This window comes from Anser brachyrhynchus, assembly GCF_964034855.1.
Source record: "Anser brachyrhynchus genome assembly, chromosome: 7".
Lineage (NCBI taxonomy): Eukaryota > Metazoa > Chordata > Aves > Anseriformes > Anatidae > Anser > Anser brachyrhynchus.
This window is the reverse complement of record NC_137701.1, coordinates 31427952-31455203: the sequence shown is the minus strand read 5'-3', so window position 1 is coordinate 31455203 and position 27252 is coordinate 31427952. Positions and strand designations below refer to the sequence as shown.

The following is a 27252-nucleotide window of genomic DNA, read 5'->3' as shown; positions in this document are numbered from 1 at the left end:
CTGAAAAAGGACATAAATCATTATGGATTGATTTTGGATGAAATGGTAGATAATCAAGAAACAAACCAAAACCATAGAAAGCCCAATGGAGAAAAAGAAAAAGCTCCCCATCTATTATATTCCCTTGCTGTATTTTAAGTTTCAGGGACAAATCCATCCTGCCATCATGCAACAAATCTCCACACCCTCATAAAACCAATATAATGAGCGGAACAGGGTAGCAAATCCTCTGGGTTTTGTTTTAGTTTGGAAGGCATTAAAGAAAAGTGTTGTGCAGAGGGAATGGAAATGCTGCCTGGGTGCCAATTCCACAAGGGCGTGTTCTTCTAGAGCCAGGTATGTCACTCAATGAAAAGCAGTCAGTGTTCAGCTCCTGCCATGGTTTGGGGGTTAGCCAAAGAGGTTGGAGAGGGGTGGCTGGAAGGAGAAAGGAGCCTGGTATTTTTCACTGCCAACTTTCTGCTTTTTGTCCAGCTTCCTCTACACAAATGACATCTGAAATGCAAGCTGGCCCCTTTCCGTTATGGAAACCTCAAACTGAATTTAATAGTAGGGGCTTATATTCAAGTGTCCCATAAAGTGTTGTAGAAATTGTATCATCACTGGAGCATTTTGTGGTGTGGTCCAATCTCTTCAACATGAAACTTCCCCCATCATAGAATTTTAGACTAGCTGAAGTGATTTGGACGCATCTTCTGTTCACTCATATAGACATATTTTTATTAAAAATTATTATTACTTCAAAAATCATTATTACTTCACTGCTTTACATCTTGTTAACAGAGTAAGAACCCATTCTTCTAGACAGAGGCTGAGCAATGGCTACATCCCTTGAGGCTGCAAATTGGTGTACATAGCAATGAATGAATGTACAATGGTAAATTGGTGGGGAACCCAGACAAAGCATGACAGTGTTCAAACTGTAAGGGAAAGATGGACCAGCAGATAAAGGAGAACAACTCAGCACCTTCCCAGCTTGGTCTAGTTGTAGCTTGGGTTCAGAACAGGCAGTGCATAGATGGCACTGGATGTCTGCTCCTGGACTGAGCTGTACTTTGACATGTGTCAGTGATATTTAATTACTAGGACAATGGATGCATCTCAATGCTCCAGTCAGCTTTGGAAATATCAAGTACTGGGGTATTTTCCCTCCCTCTTGACATCCATAGGATCTGAGAGCAATTTTCCTACAATACCACTCAATCCCTATGGAATCCCACTGCTTTCACCCTTATTATGTGCCAGAAGACTTTCCCACAAGGGTTTAATCTTTTTCTGCCTCAACTGAGAAATCTGTGGAAACAGAAAGAGCACAAGACAGACTAAAGAAGAAAGAAAACACAGTCAGGAATTGTTCAGCCTTGTTCCAATATGCCCTGTCTCCCTACAGCTGAGATTCTTCTGAAATTCACTGGTACTAACTAGCATTCATCACTCCAACCCACAGCAATTTACTGGTGGCGATTTTCCGCTTCCAGCTGGTGACTTCCTGACCTCAGAGGTTAAGACAATTTTTATTCATGCTACTGAACTTGGCATCTGAATTTTAATGTCATGCTTTTTGCCTCCCCGCCTCCCTGTTTTCCTGGTGCAGGCTTACAGCCTGTAGAATATTTTCAGGGGAAATGGAGAAGCAATGTGCCATCCCCAAAGCATGACAGTACAGCATGGCAAAAACATTGCCACACAGTAGTGCAAGCCTCATATTTTCAGGTGAGTGTGATGTTGCTGGGAGAAACTGCAAGCCAGATTCCTACATTCCTAGGGTTGAGTTGAAGTGGGTCCCCCATTGAAAAAACATTTTCTATTGTTTTTAATTTATCGTAACCAACAGAGAGCCATCATTTTGTAGTTCAGTTGTCTGATGTCTTAGGTATGGGTCATGTAACGTGGAAGAGATGTGACTGTACATAGCACTCAGCAAACATTAAGAAAACAGTCCCAATAAAAGATGGAAACATCAAGACACTGGGATACATTTTAAACAAACTCTTTTTATGGACTCATTCAGTCATCAGGGAGCAGTGAGCAACAGTGACAGGTAGATGGCCATCATACGATCATTCAGGCACTGAGTAGCAAAACCCAGTAGCAGACTTAGACACTGATTGAAATGGGAGCTTGATGACTAAATATCTTTGCTGAGCTGCAGTCGTGGGTTTCAAGGTACTCTATCAGGTCAGTGTTCTCGTAAAGTCCTTTCCAAACACTGGGAAAAAATCCAAACACTTGAATGATCTTTCTCTGACTCATCTTCTGTTCCACCTTACCCTTGTCCACAGTCCCCTTTAAGTAAGGTCTTCATCACAGAAGATAAAGAAACTTAAGCACTCCCAACTCGGAAATAGGCTGGGTATATTTACATTTGTTTATTCAATACTTGATAATGAGGCTGAGGATGGCTGACTGCCATCAGTCACAGCATATGTTGTCACCATCACACAAAGAGAGTATGAAACTTCTCTTCTGCCACTACTGTCCTCTACTTAATGCCTTTGTGTGTTTCTTCTTTTATTTTTTTTTTAATTTCTTTTTTTTTGGTGTCATGCTTTTCAGCATCTAGAGTTCCTAACCGGGAATGTACTAGTATTTCTGCAACCCAAGACAAAGCTGTCAACGCTGCCTGCCTTTGTTAGGCTGTACCAAAATATAAAGAATTGAGGTCTGAAAATTTCTTCCTTCTCTGAGGTGTCCATGTTGCTGACCCCACTTGCCCAACCATCGGTGTCATTCAAGACCAGCACTTTCTGAATTTAGCAGTTTTTCCTGAAAGAAAAAGCTTGAGCAACAACAGCAACAGTTACTAATTTTTGTCTTTCACACTAAACAGAAGATTCCCTTTCTGTGTTAAAGCAGAGTCTCTGAAGCTGTGAATTTGAAATGAAAACATCCATCTGTGTCTCCATGTGTTGCCCTGGCCTCCCTCTCTGCTCCAGAGTAGCTGAATATCAGAACAGATCAGCCCTGGCAAGAGAAACAAATGCCCCAGAGTTTGGATGGGGATCATTCAAGCTTTGCTGATACTGATTGAGAACAATACAAACAAACAAGCAAACCCGAGAGTTTGCTGGGAGAGAGGAGTAAGCTGGCCCTGAAGACTCCTTCAGTTATTTTCTTACTCATTCTAGGTATCCCTGGTAAATTAATCTCCCAAAATGTTTCCTTCACTGTGGACATGTCTGCTGGCCAATGTCAAGGACTGAGCCAGGGTCTTTGAGAGCTACCAGTGTGGCTCTTCACATGGTGAAGGAAGAACCAAGCTAGAGCTCAGACAGAAGGGTAAACTAACAAATGCCCCTCACCAAGATTCATGAATTTCAGCACAATGAAGCCTTCTCCATATTTTCTTTCTCTGCTTTTACTTTTCTGTCCTTCCACTGCTAGCAAGAATTCTCCAAATTTCCATTATTTTGAAAATGGTTAGCTTTGGACATGCTTTGTTATTAACTTTCACCTGGTGCTGTCATTTAAGCTAGAGCTAAATGGGTTGTCATGCACTCAGAGATCAGCATAAATGCCCTGGCATCAAAGGTTCATGGCCACAATAACCCAGGCTGCTTCTGAAAAGACGCAAGGATCAAGTCCATTGCGACGCAAATGTGGCCGATTCCCTCGCTGGTGTTTTGTTTCTGTCTGGGCTTAGAGAGGGGAGGCTGAGGACAAGAAAGGAAATGTTCTGTGGGAAGATGATCTGGCATTTTTTCTCATTCTCCCCACACACGCATTCCAGAGAGTTACACACCAGATAAGCAGCAAGCACTGTTTGGCCGGCTAAATACTGCACAAGCATTATGGACCATCTGGGGACTTATAAAGCCTGCAGGATATGAGTAGAGGTTGTGCTGGAAGTAGAGGCTGAGCTGGTATCCTGTGTCTAAATACCAACACAGCTGCTTGGAGCAAGAAAGGGGAACCCTCCAAAGGAACAGCAGTAGGGGCTCTTCTTTAGGAAGGATATTACTCTTGAGTAATTGAATTGATTGTGACTCCTCCATTTGAGCCTGTGAAATAAGATTCCCTCCAACAGAAGGAGCTGGGGGGGCACAGCAGCAACCCAAAGGCTACTATTATTATTGTTGTTGTTAATGCCCTTGCTATTATTTTATTTCTTAAAGAGCCTCTGAAAGTGTTCTTCAGTATCTTGAGATGTGTGAACTCCGTATAGTATGCTGGCCCTGGAAAAGAATCAGTGTGCTTCAGCTGAAGGGAGGCTGGAAAGATAGCATTTTCCCACAGTCTGAGGAGAACCAGCTCATTGGCTTTCACCAGGCACCCGTGTTTTGGGACAGGAATGCCATGGGTTCATTTTCTTGTCAGCTTTTAACAGGTGAACCGGGCTGAGTGGGGCGGAGGAGTCACCCCCAAAACAAACACATGTATGAGCTTGTGGTATTTTATGGACAAGAGATATACTCAGGGCTCTGGGTTGGAGGGAGTTAGATCTCAAACAAACAGGGTCTTTAGTCACGTCTGGAGACCTTGTTAAAATTCTTTCTGCTTGCAAATCCCTCTGATAGAAGGGAAGCACGCTTACCTCCAATGTGACCCCAGGCCAGGGTTTCACCGGGGTGAATTTGCCCCTCTGTGACTATTTGCTGAATCCTAAGCGCATACTGACTTTTAAAAGGCCTTTTCTCAAAGCACCAGGCTTTCTACTTCACTCCAGCTGTTCAGCTTCATACTCCAGTCCTGCCTCCCCCTTATGGCTGCTCTTCACCAATGTCATTCATCCACATGTTGTAGCCTAATACCATTTCTAAATTGAGTTAGTGCCTAAAGCGGGTCCCAAGGACAGTTGAGGCCTCATTATGCTGTGTGCTGTGTGAGAACAGGGCAGAACAAATCCCTGACTTGAAGAGGCTTCATACAAGGAGAGAAAGGAAGTGCTCCAGGGAAATAAAGGGAGGTGCCCAAGATTACTTGAATCCCCAAAGATTACTGACCCCCTATCTGCCTGTTCTCAGCCCATACCCTTCTACCCTCAGTTAACAGCTGTATTGGAAAGAAGTTCTTTAACCAGCTAATGCAGACAACTGGCGTCACAAGAATTAGTTTAGGTTTTACAAGCAGTCTGCTTTTGACTTGGACAAGAAGCTTGGTAGATCACATATAGCCTGAAACCACTGGGGTTCAGGTGAAACTACACGAGACACTGAATAACCTTCTGTCATCTTTTGTTCTTCATAAGCGTTGAGTGATTTTTTTCAGCAGAGACATGTCTCAAGTTCTAGGGAAACCCTCAGCCAAGAGGGGATAAAAAAAAAAAAAGAGATCAGTCATCCGTCATATCATTTCCAAGTAATATTTGAAAAACAAACATTGCAGGGCATACATCTTTTCGCGGACAGATTTCCAAACACCTAAAGTGAGAGACCCAGCCATACCCAATGCCAGCGTACTTCAGACGCAGTCTCTGCAGAATGGTTTCAGATGGAGCGCAGAATTTGGTCTCCCTGCCCCACCAAAATGCTTATGGGTTAGGACTATTGCAAGTTTTTGGACAGTACTTCAAAAGGAACTTCAGTTGAAGAAATAATTATTATATAAGTTACAGCTGAGCATTTATAGCATAATTGCCTTTCCAGAAGTGTACCTCTAACACACCCTGGCATTGATGTTTTCAATTCTAGGGTGAAGACCAAAACTAAATAAGATCAGCAGGAAATCCATATTCATTTCAAATTCATTTAGCTACCCCAGGATACAAAAAGAAAGTCTTATGCAGTCAAAGACAGAAAATCATTATAATAAGAAAAACATGGGCTAGATGAAGGAAAGTGATTAGGTATGTTTGGGCAACTGCGTTTTTTTTTTTTCAGAGGGAAATCAGTCCAGATCTTGTCTTTATTTCCAACTTCCATGTTCAAGTAAAGCTTATTATTCTATATAAACTAATTATAAAGAGCTTCTGCATCTCATTTGGGTCAAGCATCACAAGTAAAAGAAGAGATAGCCAAAAGGTGGGATAATTGGAGGGTATCATACAAAATTAAAAAGCAAATATAAAACAAACTAACAAAAACAGAAGATATTTGTTCACAAGAAGTTGCTAAGCTGTGGAATTTCTAGCTGGATGATGCTCTGTGCTAAAGATTTTTCTTCCATTAATCTGTTTAACTTCTCTTTGAATCTATCAAGAAGTTGCTAAGGAAGTCCACAAGCCAGAAATGTCAGTAAGTTGGGGTAGTGTTCTGGAAAAGTTTAGTACATACCTGCTCTCGTCTTGAGCATCTTCATTGATCTACTTCATTGCTCATGGCCTGCTGGAGACAGGGCCACGGCTGGCAGTGGACAGCTCCAGACATTCCCACAAATGCTCTCCCCTCTACCCCCCCCCAGAAATAAAAAGGAAAAAGAAAGCCCTTTTAGACTTTGTATATTGGTACTATCTTCAGTCTGTATTTCCTCACCCCAACCATGGGGCCCCTTGCTTACATTTTCCCCTTTTCAGAGCTGTAAGTGGAGAGGTTCAATGTAGGACCACCAAATGGAGCCAATATGGGACAGGATACCATCACCTGCTTCTTCACCTTGTGGAGAAGGTTGAGAACATGCTTTTAGTGCCAGAAGCAATATATGGTGGGAAGAAGGTGTCAGTCTTCTGCACCAGTCCCAAGATAGCTTCGTGTATTTGTGAAGTCAAGCTTTCAGGCTGTGCAGAAAAGATGATCCAGGACAGTGCCACGTGGGTGTAGCAGTCATGGGATTGTAATAAGCTTCAGAATAGTTTTTGTGTAACCTGGGCATCCTCAGAGGAAAACTCCTCTGTTTCATTTCTTAACCTGGTGAGAGAGGACATGAGCTCTGCTTTGAAGGTTTTGTTTGGGTAGAGGCCCTTTGACTGACTACTGGGCTCTGGTGTGTTCCCAGTAAGCTGAAGCTCTCTCTTGACAAGCTGATTTTGCTCCAGAGAGAATTGCTACCCTAGTCTGGATAGAAGGGCAGGGGATTACGTTAGAGTTTTAAAAGAGCTTTATGGAGTATGAGCGTGAGTAGGCAGCGTAATCACTGTTACGCAGATGGGGAAAAGCTCTTGGCTCCAGATGGATTCCCTGGAGAATCAGATAAGCCATTTAGAGTACTTGTTGGCTCTCTGTCCATTTAAACTGCTTTGCAGCTGGGTGCTTCTCCCAAGGACTTTGGAAAGGCAAAGTATGGGGATAGGTCACTGCCACGAGTTCAACCAGGATATAGGATTTGCTCCCAACACATGGCTGGGGCTAGCTCCCACAAAGAAATGGACTCAGTCAAAGACTGAATAATGTTTATTAGAGAAGGGAGAGAGTGGGGGTGGTGCTGCCTGCTCAGAAGTAGCAGCACAAGAGCCTGGGAGTGTTTCTCAGGCCCTGCTCTGCAAGCAGGTGGTGAAATACCCTCCTAGCTCAAGTTGTGGATGAATATGATGTTTTGAGATGGAGGCAGGCAAAACAGCTACAAAGACTTCCTTCTGGGCAGCAGATTTCACACATCAGTGGCAGCAGTAGCTGCTGTTTCTACTTTCAGACTCAGATAGACCCAGAGGAGTTCCTCTTCCCTTACCTCTGTTCTGGCTTTAGGCAGAAACCCTGCAGGAAAGGGCAGAGTTTGACAAACATCTTGATGGAAGCAGGCAGGTATGGTTGTGCCCTGGTCCAAGTCCATACATACAGCGACCATAGCCACCACAGGTACTCCAGGCACTCTGGGTGATCTCTGTTGGTCTTGAAATGTTACAGACTACAGCATCACAAGCAGGCGCTTGCATTTAAGGGATGCCACCTAATTCCTATACTCAGCAAGCAAAGCATTATTTGGAAGCAGGAAGTCAGAGAAATATTGAAGATGCCAAAGTACGGGGTCAGTAGGTGGCTGTCCAGACTAAGCAAGCATGGGAAAGATGGTCTGATAAATGGCCCATCAAAGTGTAACCTGACAGCTTTCTGTTCTGTTTTCTGTCCCTGTAAATCACATCAACCCACCGACATGATGTTTTCTCTCATTCTGAAGTTGAGAGAAGGTTCCTGGAAGCACAGGGAGCTGTGCAGGTCAAAGCCATTGTTCTACTGGATGTTGCACTTGCTAATGTCGTGGTAGGAACTTAATAACATTATGCTGATTGCCCCCCACCCTCGCCCCCCAGTTCACTCACTTTTCTTCTAGCTTTCCTGCAGCCTTAAAAAGGAAACAAAAAATGCTACTTCTTATGCATGAACAATCACTTTCAAATGCCAGATCTCAGTCCAGAGCCTCCTGGAAAGGAGTCAAGCTCTAAGGAGTATGTTTTCATATATTTTCTCTTATCAGTCCCCATCACAGATCGGGGTTTGTGGTTTTACAGCTGATGGCAGGTTGCCTGCATATCTCAAGACTGAAATGCAAAAATAAGCCAAGCATGAAGACAGTATCAGCTTGACGCTACATGCCTTTCTAGGGCTATTAGATAAGAGATACTGTTTGTACAGAGCAAACCTGTTACCTCAAGAAAACAAAACTGCTTTTAACTGTGGCTTTCTTTAACTCTCCTCTTAAACAAATGTGCAAAGTATGATTCAAAGAAATGGACAGCCAGATCATCAGCTCTATACCACTGACCCCAGAGTAGCAGGAACAAGCTGTCAGTGTGTTGAAATGATTGCTTCCCAGGACAACTAGTGCTGTCCCCTGTGTTTCTGAAACCTTCCCACATATCTCTTCCTGGGAGCTTCCATTCTGCCTCTTCCCATCTGCTGTCTCCCACCTTGAACCTGCAGTGGAAAGCCTGGTGCTGAGGCACTCTGCAAATGACCACAGTATTTATCTTCTGATGGGCTTACAACCAGCTTGGAGAAGACCAACCTTCATTAGATCTTAAGCCCCAAGACCCTTTAATAGTGAAGCATTCCTAGAAGGTGGTCCTGTCTCCATAAGCAGTATGTGTGGGAAATGCTCTGGGGCATTCTGTGTGAGGAATACACACTGGTATCCTTGTTTCTTGATGGACCATCCTGAGAATACACTGGTTCCCTTCTGGCCCACATTCTTGGTTTTCTTCCTGTGGAGATGATAGTACTGGGACTGCAGAAAGGACTAGTGCACACACAGATCTCTCTCCAAACCACATGGTCCAGATCTGTCCAGGCATGCTTTTGCATTCCCCAATTTAAATATAGCCTGAGTGCATGTCTGCTCTGAATCACTCTTTCAGAGAGTCCCTCTCTTTCTCCCTCAAATCGTTCACTCTATATGACATGGAGACCTCCAAAATGTAATACAAGCCTTTTTATGCACTCAGTGTTCTTATACATTACGCTTTAGGCAAATATATATATTTTTCTTTACCACAGATAGCTACTGCTTTAGGAGCCATCATATCCCACTAAACCACAGGAGGTTTTCTTATTCCAGGTGAGCACATTTCTATGGGAAAAACTGGTTCTACGTTCTTTTGCTCCACCTGTAACCCCCTCCCTCCCTCCACACAAGAAGCTCTGAAGCTGTATGTCCAGGGAAATGTAATTTGTGAACAGTCATAAAACTTTCTGCTGAAACATGAGTTCACTGGACTGGTGTTTGATAAAAATTAAGTTAATTTCCTAACTACCCCAGCATCTCATTTCATTCTTAAAACCTAATAGTATATGTGCTGCTCCAGTTGCAAAAGCACAGCAATAGCTTCTCTTCTCTTAAAAAAGGAGGTCAGTCCTCTTTCTTAGGGTTTTGCATCTGATCTGGGTATGACCTTATATTTGTATTTATCATAAGAAGTTTTTGACTTGTGTTGAACTTAAAAAACCTTACTCAATACACCCATATACCACACCAAAACCATCTGCAGCAGGAGATAAACTTTACAGATTAAGGTTGACTAACATTCACAAAAGCTCTTGGAAGACAGTTCAAGCGATTTGGCAAAGCAAGTAATGACTTAAACCAGACATTCAGCCCTGAGTCTCTCAATGTGGTGTGAGGCGATGCAGTTAGATGCTAAGCATCTGAACTGATACCAGGCAAAAATGTGGGCACTATGATTGATTCTGAATTTGGCTTATCATGTGAAAAATGTCTTAAGAGTTTAAACTCTTAAGTTGGCTGTAAGGTCTCAGCTCCTCCATCAGTGTTAAGGTGGTTTAAGAATTTAGTGTCTTAAAAGCAATGTGATCTGCTAAACTGCTTTCAAGATTTAGGAGGACTTAATTATTTAAACTGGTTTAATATCTTAACGTGGCTGAGCCACTGCTGCTGGCCTACAAAGTTAGCAGAGTTGAGGCTAGGTGACATTGGAGGGATGTCGTTATTGCAGAAGAACGGATTAGACCAGTGCAGTGCAGCCTTCTGGCTTTCCAGTCTCTGAATCTGCTGTATGTTTTTCAAGGTCATTGCTCAAACAATTCCAAGCAGTTGGCAAATAGAGACTGGGACTGTTTGCCAGTCAAATCTAGTTCAAGTATTCTTTGAGTCAATATCCAGCCATTGTGTTACTTATTTGTTCTTCTAATCTTCCAAATACCCCATAAAACCTATATATTTTTGCTCTGCCCTCCTCCTCTTACATTTCAATGACAACATGTCTGCTATTTCTGTAGCTCCTTGAAAATCCAAGCCAAGTTTTCTATTGATGCCAGGTTCGTCTCCCACCCTTATGCCTTCCTGTAGGAGACACTCCCCTTTTTTACTTGCCTTTTCACTCTGGGATCATGATCCTAGCTTTAGGATCTGGTGCCAGACAATAAAAGAAGGGGTGAATACCAGGCGGGCAAAACCAGGTGGGTATCTGAAATTCTCTTTCAGAGCTTTCTTCTGTTTTTCTCTGTCAGGTCATTTGTACATGCCTCCTGCTGAAATCAGGAGGACATAGGGAACTGTTGGCTCATTTGAACAATGAGGTTGTCTCCAGTGATGATAGACACTTTTCTCCCTCTGTACTGGGAAAATTCCCAGCTGCACTTAACTAGGCAATGGCTTAAACCTTCAGCTCTCGGCATCTCAGTCTTCCTGTGGCATTGAGTCCCAGTGTCCCATGAAAACAAAACATTCATTTCTTTTCAGTAAGATGGAATTTGTCACTTTTCTGTTCCCCTGGCTGAGCCTTCTATCATAAAAAAGGGAGACAGATTGTCTCCTGTAGGTTTGTCCCTACTTTTTTTTTCTTTTTTTCTTTAAGTGTTGCTTTAATTTACCTCCTGTTTGTGATAAGTGATCCTATCCTCTTCACTTTCTTTTTCTGTGACCTCAGTGAGACCCAGATGTTCTCAGGATCTTTGAATCTGATTTCTAGGCATGGAAATAAGGGCCCCAGTTTAGGTACCTTATCTTGGAAAATGAGGCCGCAGCTTTACTCTCCAGAGGATAAACTAAATATGATGTTAATGCATTTATCATCAAACATTTACACAATTTTAGTTCCTTGCTCCTGGTACCTAGAGTTGATGTATGCACCTACCACTGTATTCTCACTTCAGCCATCTGAAGTATGATTGTGCCTGTTTTAGCAAGTCTTAGGGAAATGGTGTCTCATTTTCTTTAGACAACTCTGGATACGGTGATTTGCTTCCAGGGTTACTGGATCTATGCTAGAAGCCTGAATTTTAGCTGCTGAATTAGAAGAGATAAAATCAGTCCTACATGCACTCTGGCTTCAGGGAAAGGGTTAAATGCAACACCTTCTGTTGACCAGTTCTGGGATGTGTCCGAGTTCAGCAGGTGGATTGCTGGGGATGACCCTTGAGGCTGTGTGAAACACCACAAACATCTATTCATATGGATCTGGGATCAAGCTTTACCTGAGCCAAGAGTAAGGAAAAAAAAAAAAAAGTAAAATAGCTTAAAATCTGTCTTTGAGTCTTGTGGCTTAATTATCACTTGGGCCTGTTTATCAGCTCCAGAGGAAGGCAGAACTGGCTGTCTGGATCAGTCAACTGTGCATCCGCTCACTGTCCTATGCTATGGTCATGGTCCCTGAACATTGTCATGTGCTTTCCTCTGCCCTGAACAGGCTCAAAAATTGTCCAAACTGCAGCTCTGTAAAGAACGGCCAACAACTGCCTTTTCTTTCAGAGAAAACAAAACAACTTCTGGCTTTTTTGTTTTACTATAATCAGAGGCTCCCTTTTTAATCATTCCAGTTTCTAGTCACACGGAACGTGAACTGTCTAAGAAAGCTTGAGAGAGAGGGAAATGAGAGAAAGGAGGGGGAGCTTAGACAAAAAGCTTCCTCACTGAGGACAGGAAAGCTCCACTGCAAGGCAATGGGGCAGTGACCTTTTGCCTTGAGGTCAGGGTTTCAAATGCGTTCATCAGTTAATAGTTTTGGGAGGTTGTTCCCCTGGACTGAGAGGAACGTGGAATGGACAACATCTGTCCTCATGCTCTGGTTGGGTCCAGTTGCTACATCTTGAAATCCTGGAACTCAGTTCTGGGTTTCATCATCACCTGTGTAAATCTCTCCCATTTGCTGCTGCTGGGTGATTTGTCTGCAGAGACCAACACAGATTGTAATTTTACCTGTGAGAAGAGGGAATAAGGAAGAACATACAGATCTCAGAACAAACTCCGGACTTTTAATTTATTCATTGGAGTCTGGAAATTTACTTTCCTACCTATTTTTACAGTATAAAGAATTGTTTTCCTTTATCCTCCAGCATAATCAAATCTTGGGGTCAAAACCTAAGCTTTTCTGGAACGACCCTGGAATTTCACACATTCTTCTTAAAGACTGAGCAAGCTTTGCAGTCATGCTGGACTTAAAGGTTTCCTAAGGATGGAAAGCCCTCTCCAGCACTTAATGGACATGTCTGAAAGATGAGTCTGGGGTAGCTACAGCTTCTTTGTAGCACAACCTTTATAAGGAATGAGAGCTACCTTGTCATTCCTTGTCCATTCAACATTACCTTGTCCACTTGGTGAAAGCTCCCTCAGAGAACAGAAAGAGCAGAAAAAGCTCATTTTGATGCTTTTTCCTACTTGAAAATCACAGGATTGTACATGTGGCTGTATGCTTACCCTCACTTGTTCTAGCAGTTCACCTTCAGCCTGGTAACTTCTTTCCCTAACAGCCTGTACATCAAACCCCTGGAGCTGAAAGATGACTCTCATTTCCTTTAGCAGGGTCCCAAAACCATGCAAATCACTATGTGAGGCCAAAGACTTCTACCATGCCAACACAGGACCTCACTTGAACAATGCCTCAGGTCCCTTCTCTGTAAGCCAAGGATCTCACGCTTAGCCGTGTTTAGCAGCTATCAGGAAGGCTGTACATGTAATTTCTCTCTTCGTAAGTCTCCCATTTGGCCTCCATGCCTGCCAAATGTTTGTGAAGCTTCCTCAGTGCCGCTCAGCCATGCTGGTGTGCAGGCTAGCTCCAGCTGTGACCTGAGAGAGAGGTGGGCATTGCCTTGTGGCTCTGTTCATGTATACACACATCCTTTCCTGCTCATACACACAGAAAACGAATCCTTTTCTCCAGCTTTGGAGAGGTCACACAGCCAGGACACCAGGACACCAGGGCGGTCACAGTTACTCCCCAGAGGCTTTTCAGGCCGACAATCTGGAAGACATCACTCTCACCAGTTTATCTGGCCCTGTGGTTAACTTGGGATGTAATATTTCATGTTCGTTTGGGCTGGAACCAGGGTTGTCATCCTGTGGCTCCAAATGACAGAAAATCCACCCCGTCCCTTGAGGTGCAGCTCTCCCTGCGCTGCATTACTCTTCTGCACAGAAACGTGCTGCGTATTTCCTCTGTGGGCTTTGCTGATTTCCAAACTGCAGCCCATGGAGTCGCTCATGCCTCTGGCTGCTAGATCAAAGATTCATTTTATATCAGAGTTTTTCACTCCATAAGTCCCCTAATCACTTATTAACCTGTTAGCCCATGCACCATCTCACAAATTGCTCTCCTTTCTCCTCTCACTGGTGAGCATGTTTCCAGACTATAAATCTTTCTGGCAGCTCTTCTTTGAGCTTTCTCCAAGTTTTCTTTTTAATGTGCCAGCTCCAGGACTGGACACACAGTTTTATTCTCACATGTTTGCCAGAGCTTGGTTTCACAAACTCATTTGGTAAATAGATTTTCCTTCTATATATTTCTGCCAGTTTTGGGTGAGAAAATGGAGAGGGAGAGGGAGAGTGATAGCGTATGGTGTTTTTTTTTTTAATTATGTGTTCCTAGTACGAAGGAATCTTTCATGTTTTTTTTTTTTTTTCTGGGGATCACCCAGTGACTCTTGGTGTAACTGCAAGTGACAGTTATCATCTTATCTTTTTGAGACTTGACAGCAGATGTCCAGAAAGAAGCTGTTTTTGACCAAACTCAACATCAGTCCCACCTCTTTCTCCCACCGCGTCCAAAAGAATGGTTGGTACAGCATCCCCTCCCTCTCCAATTCACACTACACGACCATGTGAGCCAAGCTGTGCTGAAACGCCACCCTTCTGGTTCTCCTGCCATGGCTTTCATCACAGGACACTTCTTTCAGCCACTGTGAGCTGGGAAAGGCTTCACTGGTGTCTGTGTTTGGGTGCACCATGCCTGGTCGGGGATGCACTCCCCAAGCTTTGTGCAGGCTTGCACCCTCTCCTGCTCCAGTGATTGCTGCAGGGCCACCAGGCATCTCCCCTCTTACCTCTGGGGGAAGAGTCACTTCACCCACCAGAGTCTTTAAAGAGAGGATGTTAAAAACAGAGACAATGAGCTTGTAAGGTCAGGCTAGGCTGAGGGCAACAAGCAGTCAAGTCTCTAAACATGGCAGGGAAGAGAATGTTTGCTTTAGATTTATTTTTTGTTGTATTGTTTTGTATTGTATTGCATTTTTTAACTTAAAAAGAAAAAAAAGAATTGGAAATGTTTCTAGTAGTCTCCCTTCCCCTCTCTCTCTCATACACACATATATATATGCATATGTATGTATTTGAAAAATGCAACCCACAACTTTTGGTTTGAATTTGATCTGACAGTATCCCTTTAACGTGAAACTCTAAAGCCGTAATTGATACCCCAGTTGGACATTATCACAGATTATTTCCTGTCTGTGTTTTGACTGTCCTGGTCGAACGGCTTCCAAACCTAACACAGAGTCAATGAAGAGAAACAACCCTCAGCTACTATTATTCCTGTTACTCATTCTACCAAAATAATAAAAATAATGAAACCGCAGCCTGCCTTGAACAGTAAAGATCTCTTAAAAGCCTTTCCTAAGCCGAGCCTTGACGTACCTTGCATATCTTAGGGAAAAAAAATAAATTTGGTAGGTTTGAGGGAGGAATTACCAGTGATGTTCCTTGGCCGGGCTCGTGTCCACACTGCTCATAAAGCACTGTTTGGGTGCAGATGTGAGTGTTGGGAACTCCCCATCCCACCCAGGGCTGGCCACCCATCTGCTGTGTGGCTGGCCACGCGCGGGCTCTGCCACGCCACCGTGGGCACTATATTTTCCATTATTTGCCTTGGAAATAGGTCTTCATTTAAAAATAAATTAATTTACCTTTTTGTATTTTTATTAGTGTTTAAAGATGGTTTACACTGAATTTAAAGTGTTAGTATAAAAAATGTCTGTTTATTTTAATTCCTATTTGGTAAAAATCTTAAAAATTATGTTCAACAGAAAAGGATATTTGCATTTGTTTTTATTTTTTGTTTTCTCTCTTTGTTTTGTTTTATTAATCTAAAATAAATCCAAGATATCAGAAAGGGGAAAATCAAATCCTATCCACATCTTCCCACCTGTTCTGAAGCTTGTCTATGAAGCTTCAGATGGGAACTCTGAGTGAAATGGCTTTCCTCAGCTCTATTTGGCACCTTCCTCGTTTGCTTCCTCAGCCAGGGACTATCCCCTTCCTGTAGCCTGGGCAAGGGTGTCTAAGTTGAACTGCTCAAAAGCTGCAATGCAGCCATTCTGGATCCTAGTTTAGTGCAAAAGACAAAGCACAAGAAAAAAAGAGTGTCAAAGAACCAAAGAGACCTTGGAACATGGATCCAGACCAGTCATTTGTGTTAGTTTTACCCCAGCCATGTCATAGACTAATTTCTATTTTTCAAGAGAGATGTAAATGAAACTGCTTTCCGGTGAGGTATTCAGCTCTTTCCTCTTTTCAACTTCAGACTCACATTTCTAAATTACTCACAGACTGTCCTGAGAACCTTACTTAGACAAGACCTGAAGGCCAAGATTTTCCTCCATGAAGAACATTTCCCCAGAGCTGAAGAGCAAAATGATGCAAACTGCAGGGATTTTTTGGCTCGGTGTAGTAGGGTGGAAGGAACAGGGGATGATCCACTCTGATACCATTCAGATGCTTGGCTGTGGTTTCAGCATCTGGCAAAGGTTAACAGCTATCTTAAACTGAAGCTGCTTTTAGAGCAAGGGGACTTAAAGCACACCCAACTGAACATTAAAAATCGCACACATGCACATGCCCTACAAAGCCAACCCCCTGACATGCAGATGAGGAACTCCTAAAGACTGTTCCATCCTGTGTTTTGGGCTCCTGTATGCTAGGTTTCTTTGGATTCATTTTCCTGTCTTTCAGGAAAGGTTCCTGAGAGGCATAGCCATTTATATTCTGAGGGTATAAAACAGAAAGACCAGTTTTATGCTGGGTGAAATGACGCTGTAGTGATGTTACAGCTACTAGAATTTGTCCACAAGAAGTTAAAAGTGGGAAAAACTCTCTGAGAGTGTTGAGCTTGTAATTTCTCATGGGAATGGTCAGTGGTGACCAATGGTGGAGGAACTTCAGAGCAGCAGAATGAAAGGGAAAAATGTTTCCAGCTCTCACAATCTTAAGGCATGGAGGGAGAGCAGTTGGGGAAAATGAAATAAAATAAACAGGCATCACACAAGGAACAGTAAGAAGAGGGTTGAAAGAAGGTGAGATGGATAATTAAGCAATAAGACATGACAGGCTGTGCTTTTCTGGATGATTATTGCATGCCTGCTATGATGTTCTCTAGGAGCAAAGTTTCACTGCACAAGAACGAGAATCACCCCCCAGGGGCTGGCTGACGGGAGGGTTTAATTGCTGTTATTACAAAATTAATTTGGAAATTAAAATAATAATAATAATACGAAGAAAAAGGAACAATCTCCCCCTGCACTGTATTGTTTGTTAGAATGTGTTAAAGGAAAAGAGATGACATCACCCAGGGCTGGTATTTGGAGGGAGGGCAGTGATATCACTGCCAGCCAAGCCCCAGCTGGGTCCTGTGGCATGCCGACTTTTGAATGGCTTTTCTTCTTTCTCTTTCTCATTCCCTGGCCTAGGCTGCCTGCCTTCAGGTCAATAACTTCTTGTGTTAGGAACTTTTGTCTTTCCTTTATCTCCTTCAGAAAAATCTTAGTTCTGCTCCCTGCCTTATTCTCTCTCCCACTTTTGGTAAAAAATAATCATAACTCTTTGATATGTGGAAAGTAATGCATACCATGCTTGTGGTCCAAAAGCATGGTATTTCTTTGGGATTTCCTCTCCGAAGATCTTTCTCTCCTTCTATTCAGTCACACCCCAGCTCCTACCTAACCACCTCATTCAGTGAACCTGTAAATAATTGAGTACTATGTCTTCATTAGGAAAGGAAGGTGATGTAGCAGAAGAGGATTCTTCTTCCTTAGCTAGGTAGCAGTGGATAGCATACACGGAGTTTCATCAGCACTGAGTGGCATTTTTTTTTTTTTTCACACAGAAATTCCCTGTTGAAATAAATTTGGTTAGGAAAAATTCCGTATTAAATATTTTATGTTTTCAGAACCAAGGCTCCAATTCCTATGTATCTGAGACTTCAGAAATCCTAATTCTAGAGAAACTCAGTAATACCAACTTTTTATTATTTTTTATTCCATTTTACAATGGAAAAGTGATTCTGAGATTTCCCTAGGAATGGATTTACTTTTCTTTGTAGTGGCTGGTTTTAGTTCATACCCAAGTAATCTGCCAGTCTAACAAAAACTTCTGGTCAGATGACAACTCAGGAACATCTAGTTGCTTTAGGGTACGTATCTGAGCAGTTCTAGACTTAGAGCTTTTACGTGGCCCTGAAATTTCACTTAAAGGCAAAATGAATCAAACAAAGCAGTTTGACTCCTTCGACCTGATCTCCAGCCTCCACTGTCATTCATGCCAGCTGAGACTCCAATATCTACTGGGCAGCTCTATATCATAGTCTGATGAGTGGTGCTGATATCAGGACTCTCCTCGTGATAGCTGCCGTACAAAACAGGAGATAAGCTAAGACTAGATGAAACAGAGGTCAGCAAGAAAAGAAGATGCACAGAGAAGCGAAATGACATACTCATGTTCACACCAGAAATAGTAGCAAGATCAGGATTACATTTCAGGTCTTCTGAAACTCAACCCAGAACTGTGCCATTAGCTGATATTTTGGTTTGTTGTCATGGGATATAGGGTAGGACAAATCCTCTCTTCCAAAAATCAGCCCTGCTCATGTGAGTTGTATTTATCAAATTGATAAGTTGGTAAGTGGAATTGTGTTCCCCAAAATGGGGCTTTGTTCAATAAAAAAAAAAAAAAAAGTAATTTAAGTTCTATCACTTCATTGTGCTTGCTACATTAGGAGATGTGAAGTTTTTCACATGCCACTGCATATTACCAGCATTTTATCAGAGGGATGAACCTATGACCTTTAACATCAAAGCCTGGGCTTCATCACTAGAGTTAAGGAAAGACCTGCAATACGTGTTATCCTCAGGTGACCCAACAAGTGTAATGGGAACAGGACATTATATACATGTATTTATATACATATACACACACACACATGCATATATATATATAAACATACACACAAATGCATATATATACTTCTGTAGAAAGAGGGGAAAATGCATCTCAGGAGAGTAAGAGTTAAATGAACCATCAGTAGGTGAATGCAAAGTTGCTTATGCAGACATTTTCTTGTAAAGGTCTGGTCTCTGTCTATACATTAAGTACATGCAGAGACTTGCTCTATCCAGGTTGACAGCTCTGGCATTATACATCTGTGAGGAAAGGTTAAACAGCATCATGGCACCACTTGGAAAGACTTAATAGATGGAATTGTACCTTCCTAGTCTCCCACATTGTCAAAGGTAAACTGAAGTGGGAAATTCCAAAGGTCTCATAAACAAATTTCTACCTCATGGACAGCGTTAAGCTGTCATGTCAAAAGGCTGGGCTGGGGACTGATACTCCCAGTTTGAAGGGAGGAAAGAAAAATAGGCAACATATATCAAAAAAGCAGATTATTTTCCTTTTCTGGGGCAGGAAAGAGGTTCCATTGGCCCCCTCTGCACAGTCCATTCTCAAGGAATCAAAAGAAGTAACTCCAAAGGAAATTTAAAAAAAAAAGAAAAAAAAAAAAAGAAAAAAAAAAAAGAAAGAAAAAAAGAAAGAGACAGGGTAAGATCAGGGATGGGAGGGAAAGAGAAGAAAAGCTTTCTAAATGTCAGTTGAGGCACTCAGAGAAATGAGTGCAGAAAGACATTTGTCATCCTTTTCTGAGTACAGCTTTACAGACAGTGAATGCAAGGAATTTATTTTTACTGGTACACCATCACCCACTGGCTGAAATATTTCAATTCTGCTTTCCAGGGTCAGTTCCCTGCTGATGTGCCACTAAGTGATGCTGTGCAACGGGTGGAGATGTGGTCTTCAACATGCTAAACTCATGACCAGGGTCTTGCTCTTTCCTTTTGTCGTTGGCCTCCCACCCTCCATGCCTACCTCCACTCGGACCCTTTAGAGAGCTCTGGCTCTTGGTCTGAGGCACCTGCTTAGGTCAGGCTTGAAGGTCTGCAACACGGCAGGGCTGGTGAGTTTGATTTTGCAAGGTTTCAGACCCACTGGCTCTGCAGGGGGCACTGCTTACCAGCTGCCTCATTTTACCAAGCAGGTTCTGCTCAGCACCGTGCAGGGGGAAGCTTAAAAGGGAGCTGCATGGGAGGAGGAAGAAGTGGGTGAGTGGTGAACCTGTTCCACACTGAAGGGAAGAGGAGGAGATAGTGTGAATTGTATATATATTTCCAAATGCTGCTTTCATTTCCATTGTCTTCTGTAAAATGATGGACTTGTTGCATCTCAAAGCAAACTAATCAAACTAAAGTATCCAAACCAAGTTCAGTATATAAACCCTTCTCCTCCCTCTTTCCCAGCATCCATACCTTCCAGCATCTGGATGAGGGAATGGGCATGCCCACAGACCCAGGTCTTCAGGGTGCCCATCAGAAAATCCCACACCTGTTTGTGGTGTCCAGGCGGCAAGTGACAAACAGGTTTCCTCCGTCTCCATCGGATCACCTGGCGGAGGTGTTTCTGCTTGTCGAGGCAGGTGGGGCAAAGAGAAAACAGAATCGAGCCCCAAATTCAGTTCAGTGGAGAGGTGCTGGGAACGAGGTGTTGTGTTTGTGTTGTACTTGGGCTCTGCACATGGGCAGTGCTGCCAGAACGCCTGGCACGCTGGGCAGGATGGTGCAGCGGGTTCTGGTCGGGAGCCAGGGCAAGAGATTAGGCAACATTACAGCAGAGGAACGTGGGTTCATCGTGTCTCAGAAACCTGGCAAAACAGACCTAAAGTCAGAGACACCTCCTCTGGTCAGGCTTGCTAACACCTCAGAGCAGTCTATTCTTTCAGAAATTCCTTGAGAGAAAAATCTACCAAGATGTCTGCAAAACAACGTAGCAGTTGATGGTGCAATTCCCATGAAATAAATTATTCTTGAAAACAACTTTTGTATGTCTTTTTTTTTTTTTCCTTATATGTTTTGGTTTCTCCTGGTGTCGCTTGCATCTTGACTGAGATGGTCCCCCTACCCCCTTTTTTTTTTTTCCTCCACTTTCATAAAATTATTTAGTTCAGATAAAACTTGTTCTGATTTTCTTCCTTCCTCACTCCTTGGGGCTGGAACTAAACCAATTCAGTCTTTACTGGGGAGCAAAATAATAAAGAGAAATTCCCAAAGCAGTGAATCCACCAAAAAGACAACCAGCAGCAAGAAGCATCTCCCTCCCTCCTTGCCCCCATCAAATGATTCTCATGATTCTCAGGTCAAATGCATATGTGAGAGCTTCCATGCATCAAATTTCCATTTTACTCATTCAAGTAAATTTTCTTTGCAAGCTTTCTGTGTAGCCTGAAGCACACAGCTATTTTTGATCTTTCTATCTTTTTGAGGGCGAGGCAGAGTCAAGTTACCTTGTCATCAAATTCTCATTTTGGCAAGGAGGGTGGTGGGGGTGAAGAAACAGAGGACTTTATAGCAATAATCACTAACCAAAACACTTCAGAGTGCCTGAACTTGTTACTGCGTCTGTTCAGTTCTTCGACAATATGTCAAGCAGAAAGAAAACAGCTTAATTTTTCACAAGCCTGGTTGCTTTCTGAAGCTAATAACAACACGGCAACTTGTTTGAACTAGTGAATGGAGGGAACATGCTATTAATACCAGAGTCACAGTGCCCCGTCCCCCACAACTCACCAGATGTCTGAATTTAAACTGTCACCTCACGTATCACATCAGTTTCTATGGACAAAATCTTGGTCTGTGTTCCAAATGCCCTAGAGGCACAGAGCTGTTCTTGCATGGTCTTTGATATGGTCTGTTAGTAATATGGTTGTAAAATGCCATGTGCATTTATAGTGCATTATTATTAATATAGCTTCTGTTCCCATCATTTTTTATTATTTATGCATTATTCCCTTTCATGCAACTTGATTGCTCTGGGGACTGACACAACGTACAAATCTTTTCACCTTTCTATCAGCACTCAGCCCAGTTTAGTAACCTGCCTGCTCACCTTGCTGGTAGATAGTGTGGTAAGGTTATGCATTCACATAAAACACTGAAATTTATTGGAAAACAGAGAGGGATTCTGGGAAAACTCTGAAGAAAAATGAAATAAATCCATTCCCCCTGGAATTTGGATGTGGAACTTTTTGAATGCCTTGTCTTCCATGTCATCCAAAAAAAGACTCAAAACCCCCAAATGTTTGGGCCAAACCCTTTTTGGTCTTCATCAAAAAGTCAAAATTCCTGTGGAAAGAAGACACTTTTCAAGAAAATGTACATTTAATCAAAACTGCAATTTCCCAGCAAACACAATGTTGACTACAGCTGTGCTGAAGCTGAGAGAGGCTGCTGGGCTCCACCACCTCCTACTGCCAGCAGATTGTCCTGTGCCTCTTGACCTGGGCCTCAGTGGGGAGAAGAAAGTCAAGAGCTTTGCTTTTCTGAGCAGTCAGGTAATAAAAGAGAGCATGGTTTATGGAACTGGAGACAAAATAGGGCCTATCGATGGTGGAGAAATTGCAGGGAGGCAAGAGGCCAAAGGGATGTAAAAGGGTTTTCACAAGAAGCTGTCTTGCACGCTGCCCTGGGACTGTGCAAGTTTATTCCAACTCTTTGGCTTGATGTAACTTCTTAACCAGGTCTTTCATCCTGATGGTGTGCAGCTCCCCTGGGACCTGTCTCTGGTGAAGTCACCCACTGCAGTCCCAGGAGCCTTTTCCCCAAGGCAGCTGAAAGCCTGTGGAAAGGCAAAGCCATCAGCTCTGTTTCCAGAGACCTTGTGCACATGCATACCTGTACATAGGGGTCAGCACTACTCCCAGACACATTGTGCATTTCTGCATTCTTTATGGTTTCTTTTTTCTTTCCTTATTCATTTTTTTTTCTTTTCCCTGAGATCTAAAATTAAGACATCGTGCAGATGGAAAACATCTGCCTGTTCTTTGTGCGTGGAAAACATAACACATGGCAGGGATGATAAATAATAATAAATAATGATGATGATGAAAGCATTTTGAGAGGCTCAATGGTTTGATTTGTCCAGAGCAGGCATCACACACTCTCTGTCAGGCCTAAGGAGGATAAATAGACTGCTGTGGTTTAAAATTTTGCAAATGGCAACACAGTTTTGAGACATTTAGGAGGAGCAGATGCTGAGCATGGCTTGTTTTGTCATGGGTTTGTGCTTAGGAGTGCAAATACAACCTGCATTCTCCTGAGTGCAGGTCTATCAATGTACAATTTGCAAATCAGCCTCTCCTAAAACTAACACAGCTAGGCCCAAAATGACACAGACTCCCAGTGAAGTAATATTTCTCGTTTCTACCTTGTCACCTGATACAGGGTTATGAAATCCAATCCATATGACAAGTCATATATTTGCTTCCCTGAGGTTATCTCAAAAAAGTTGTAACTTTTCACCCAGAAGGCATAATTTTTTGTGTCTCCAAAACATCTATGCAGCAATCAGCTCTAATTGTATCCCCATGGACCTCACCTAGACCTGCACTGGGGTCCACCTAAAAACTTCTTCCAGGGCTTGGGTAGTGTCTGGTCACCTCAGACTGTAAGTAATGACGCTGTAAAATCCAGTGAGTGTTATCTGACGGAGGGGGACAACAGGGATTATTTAATGAGATGCTGAGTCTCAGCTGAGTTTCCAGAATGCAGGTGCTCAACTTAATATCTGCCAGCAGGTTGGTGCTCTCACTGCCTTTGTAAATAACTAGGCCCAAATGACTCTTAATTTTGAAAACATTTCAAGTTGTGATATGTCTACAGACAAAAAAAAAAAAAAAAAAAAGACAAAACAGATGGTGGAGGAGGAGTACAGCGTACTGTCAAAGGAGGGTCCATATCTAAGTAAGAAAAGGTATTCAAGGTATTCTGGCCACAGATTGATATATACATATGCATGCAGGTCTGAATACTGGCAAAGGGAATGTGCCAGGACTGGATGTATTTACGTCTGACAATGTGACAGCAAGTGTTTCAAAGGACAGTAACTTACCTGCAATTTTCACCTGTTCACAGCACATACCTCTAAGGCTCGGAGATCTCATCTTCTAGGGCAACCATCCCATCATGTCTCAGGCAGGCTGATTCACAAAGGGAAGGATCACTGGAAAAAGCCCACCACTATACTCATGACAACGCTGCGTGTGTGTACTTGTGTGCACTTTGACGCATTTTTATGTAAGCATTCAGAGAGTAAACACAGCATAGCATTTCCTTTTTTTTTTTCTTTTTCTTTTTTTTTTCCTGGTCTGCTGGAATGCTTGAAGCTTAAGACACACACACACACACACACACACAAAAAAAAAAAAAAAAAAGAAGAAGGAATCGGAGCTGAGCAACAAGAGAATGATGATGCAATGATATTGCAGCAGCAAAAGCAAAACGATCTGCTAAAAATACACCAGAGGGATCTAAATATTTCCATAAACAGATGGAGGTCAGAGCCCAAAAGGAAGAAAAAAATGCAAGTAAAGGAAATTGTATTTGACAACCATAAGGGTCTTATAGTTCTTCTGTGTCTTTTATCCCAAAAGGTTTTTTTTACAGATGCTCACAGTTGGGTAAAAGAGGAGTCTGATCCCACAATGCTTTACTCACACGAGTAACCCTAATTTATGTTCATAAACTTAAAGGGGCCAATGGAACTACCATGTGAGCAATAGCTTGCATGAGCTCTTTTAGAGAAGGCATCTGGCAGTGCTTTATAGTGAGGGCTGCAGAACAGTTTCCATGCTAAACTTCTCTTTTATTCATTCTCATATTTTCTTTTTTTTTTCTGTTTTAGAGCATTTACATTTTCAGCTGAAGTTTTCCAAACGTAGTCCATGCCTGAATGTGAATTTTATTGCGATGCATGAGGAAGAACAGTTTTCAGCCTGGCTGGAAAAATGTGTTTTCTCTTAAAGAAAAAAGTCTGAACTTCTTCCTGTGCCATCCTCTCCCTTTTATCTAAATAAATAAGAAAGGGCTAAATATTCATTTGCAGAGTTGTCCTATGGGGAGCCAGGGATGGTGAAATCTGATGAGCTTTCAAAATCAAAAACATCCCAGAAATGTATTAGAAGGTAAATTTGTAGGTACGTGAAATCCAGAATATATTCTGTGGGGGTGAAATTCAGAGAAAGGGTACCAGAGAGCTGCATGGCACATGCTCCGTTGAAGCCAGAGGCCTGTGCTCAAGCCTTGCTTTGATCTTGCCCAAGCTCACCCAACTGTGAATGGGAACCTGGCTTTCTGAACGGGAAACCAAAACCAGGTGTCATACCAGCTGTAGCATTTCCTCGTGACCTTGATGGACCACCATGACTCAGGACAGGATTAGGATTAGGAAGTAGGATTAGGAAGTGTCAGCATAAACTGCTCTCCTGGCTGGAAGCTGCTGTCTCCCTGTATGAACCCAACACAAAGTCTGAGAGGTGCCCAGCTAGGAAATGTTGGTTCTTCAGCTGCTGCAGCTCATCTTCCTAGTGAGGATGACACTCTGTGAATCTGCAGCAAGAGTCATTCTCAGCAGAGGCAAACAGAAGGAAGTTGAAAGCATCTGCAGATCAAAAAACTTCCTCTGTACAAATGTTTTCTTCTGGACAAAGCAAAATAGATCACATTCATAAAGTAAAAACTGTTTTTTGTTTGTTTGTTTTGTTTTAGTTGTTGTTGTTCAATTTTCATCTCTCAGCCATGTCTGATGATCTTCTTAGTTACAAGGGGTAAAAAGCAATTTCAAAATAAATAAAAACCAAGCACACTAAACCGATACGTTTTGAGAATACTTGGCTTTAGAGTTCTGAATTTCACACTTCTTTCTAAACAAGAATCAGTCCAAACCTAGACATTTCTAGGAAAATGTAGTTCTTTTAAATAAAGTTTTTCAACAGGAAAATATCTTCTCGGAAAAAATTTGTCCTGATCTCTTTTTTAGACAAACATTAGTGACCATTCCATACGGCACTAAAAAGGCCAGGTTATCCTATCCAGCCATTCATATGTACGCCTCCAGATAGTTTAGCGAATATGGTTTTACTCAGATTAATCCTTGCTTTGTACATTGCCCAATTCTTCCTTGGCACATTGCATGAGTGTCGTAAGCTATATGAGTTGGACCAGAAGATCTCCCAGGTCCCTTCCAATCTAACTTTATGATTCAAACCATAGCATACCATATAAAATGCAGTAAACCCATCCAACTCCCTGTATCCTGCTGAGGACAGTGCTGTAATTAACTATGCTCACAATGACAAGAACTATGCACCTGTAATTATACACCCTAAAATGAAGTTGAGATTACCGGATATGAGGCTTGAGGGGCTGATTACAAGACATTCATGCTAAAAAGACCTCAAGCGCAGTTTTAAAGTTATGAATAATCAGTGCCATGCTCCATGAAGATACCAGAGGAACTGCAATTTCATCACTTAAAATGTTGTCTGAAGCCAAACTGAACACATTTCTGTTTGTCTGCTGGGGCAATAACAGATAGGAATGCTCTGGCTTCTTGGGTCTCTCTCTCTTTTTTTTTTCTTTTTTTTTCTTTTTTTTTCTTTTTTTTTCTTTTTTTTCTTCTTTTTTCTTTTTTTTTTTTTTTGAGTGTGGTTTTGCTGAAATGCAAACTGTTTGCAACCTATAAATATGTCTAAGGTTCTGTTCTAAGGTGGAAGTTTTCTTCCACAGCTCTCCACAGTGACGGGAGGAGTGGTCAGACCTCCTGTGTTACCAAAATGAAATCTTCCTGAGCCTCTTTGCTTGATGTTTTTACTGCTGTGAAGCTGAAGATAACTTTTACTGTGCCCGCTCTATACTCTGGGTGCCCCATCCCCACTGGGTGATATACTCCAGGCTGTTGCTGTAACTTTAGTAGGAAGGAAGCTATATGAAAACACAGCAAAAAAAGGTTGGTGATACCCTAAAGCTTTGTGCTGGGAAAGCCCCAGTTTGCTACAGATGGCTCCACTCCCTTCACTATGTACTGAGGTAAACTCCCAGCCTGGGCTTGGCTCACTCTGCCTTGTGAAGAGTCATTGCTGATGTTGATTTATTTAGCGGTTGAGTGGTAGGTTTTGGAAGAGGCAGGAGGAAGCTCTCCCTTCCTGTTCACACACAGCTGTTCTCCTCTGAGACCCATCTGGATTCACTGGAGGACCACTGGCCTCTTTGCCAGAGCTCTATCACAGGCAGTGTTTACAGCTGTCCTGCACGGACAAACAGTGTGTGGTCTGAAGCTATGGATGAAGAAGCAAGACAAGTGCATTCCATGGAATTTATTCTCTCCACATCTCCCAGAGCTCCGCGAACTCCCTGATATCAGCTGTCACAAACCCTCAGACCTGGATGAAGCAGGACAACACAAGACTGGCTGTGTGGTGCTACCGGTACTCCTCGCAGGAGCTGTTGTATTGTACACAAGATGTATCCGTCGGGAAGGACTGTGAGCCAGGCTTTGCCTTCAGAAGCAGCCAGCTCCCATGGTGTTTGGAGCCTTTGAAAAAAAAAAATCTGAGGCAGAGAGGAA

The 27252-nt window shown here is 42.6% G+C and overlaps 1 long non-coding RNA gene across 1 annotated transcript in view; it reads right to left on the bottom strand.

Moving 5' to 3' along the window:
- LOC308198615 overlaps nt 1-21678 on the bottom strand; it is a 28351-nt gene extending 6673 nt beyond the window's left edge. Inside the window, exon 1 of the long non-coding RNA XR_013954060.1 lies at nt 20106-21678. This is a non-coding gene — a long non-coding RNA (uncharacterized lncRNA). The remainder of the gene's footprint in view (nt 1-20105) is intronic.
- Between the last annotated feature and the right edge of the window lie 5574 nt (nt 21679-27252).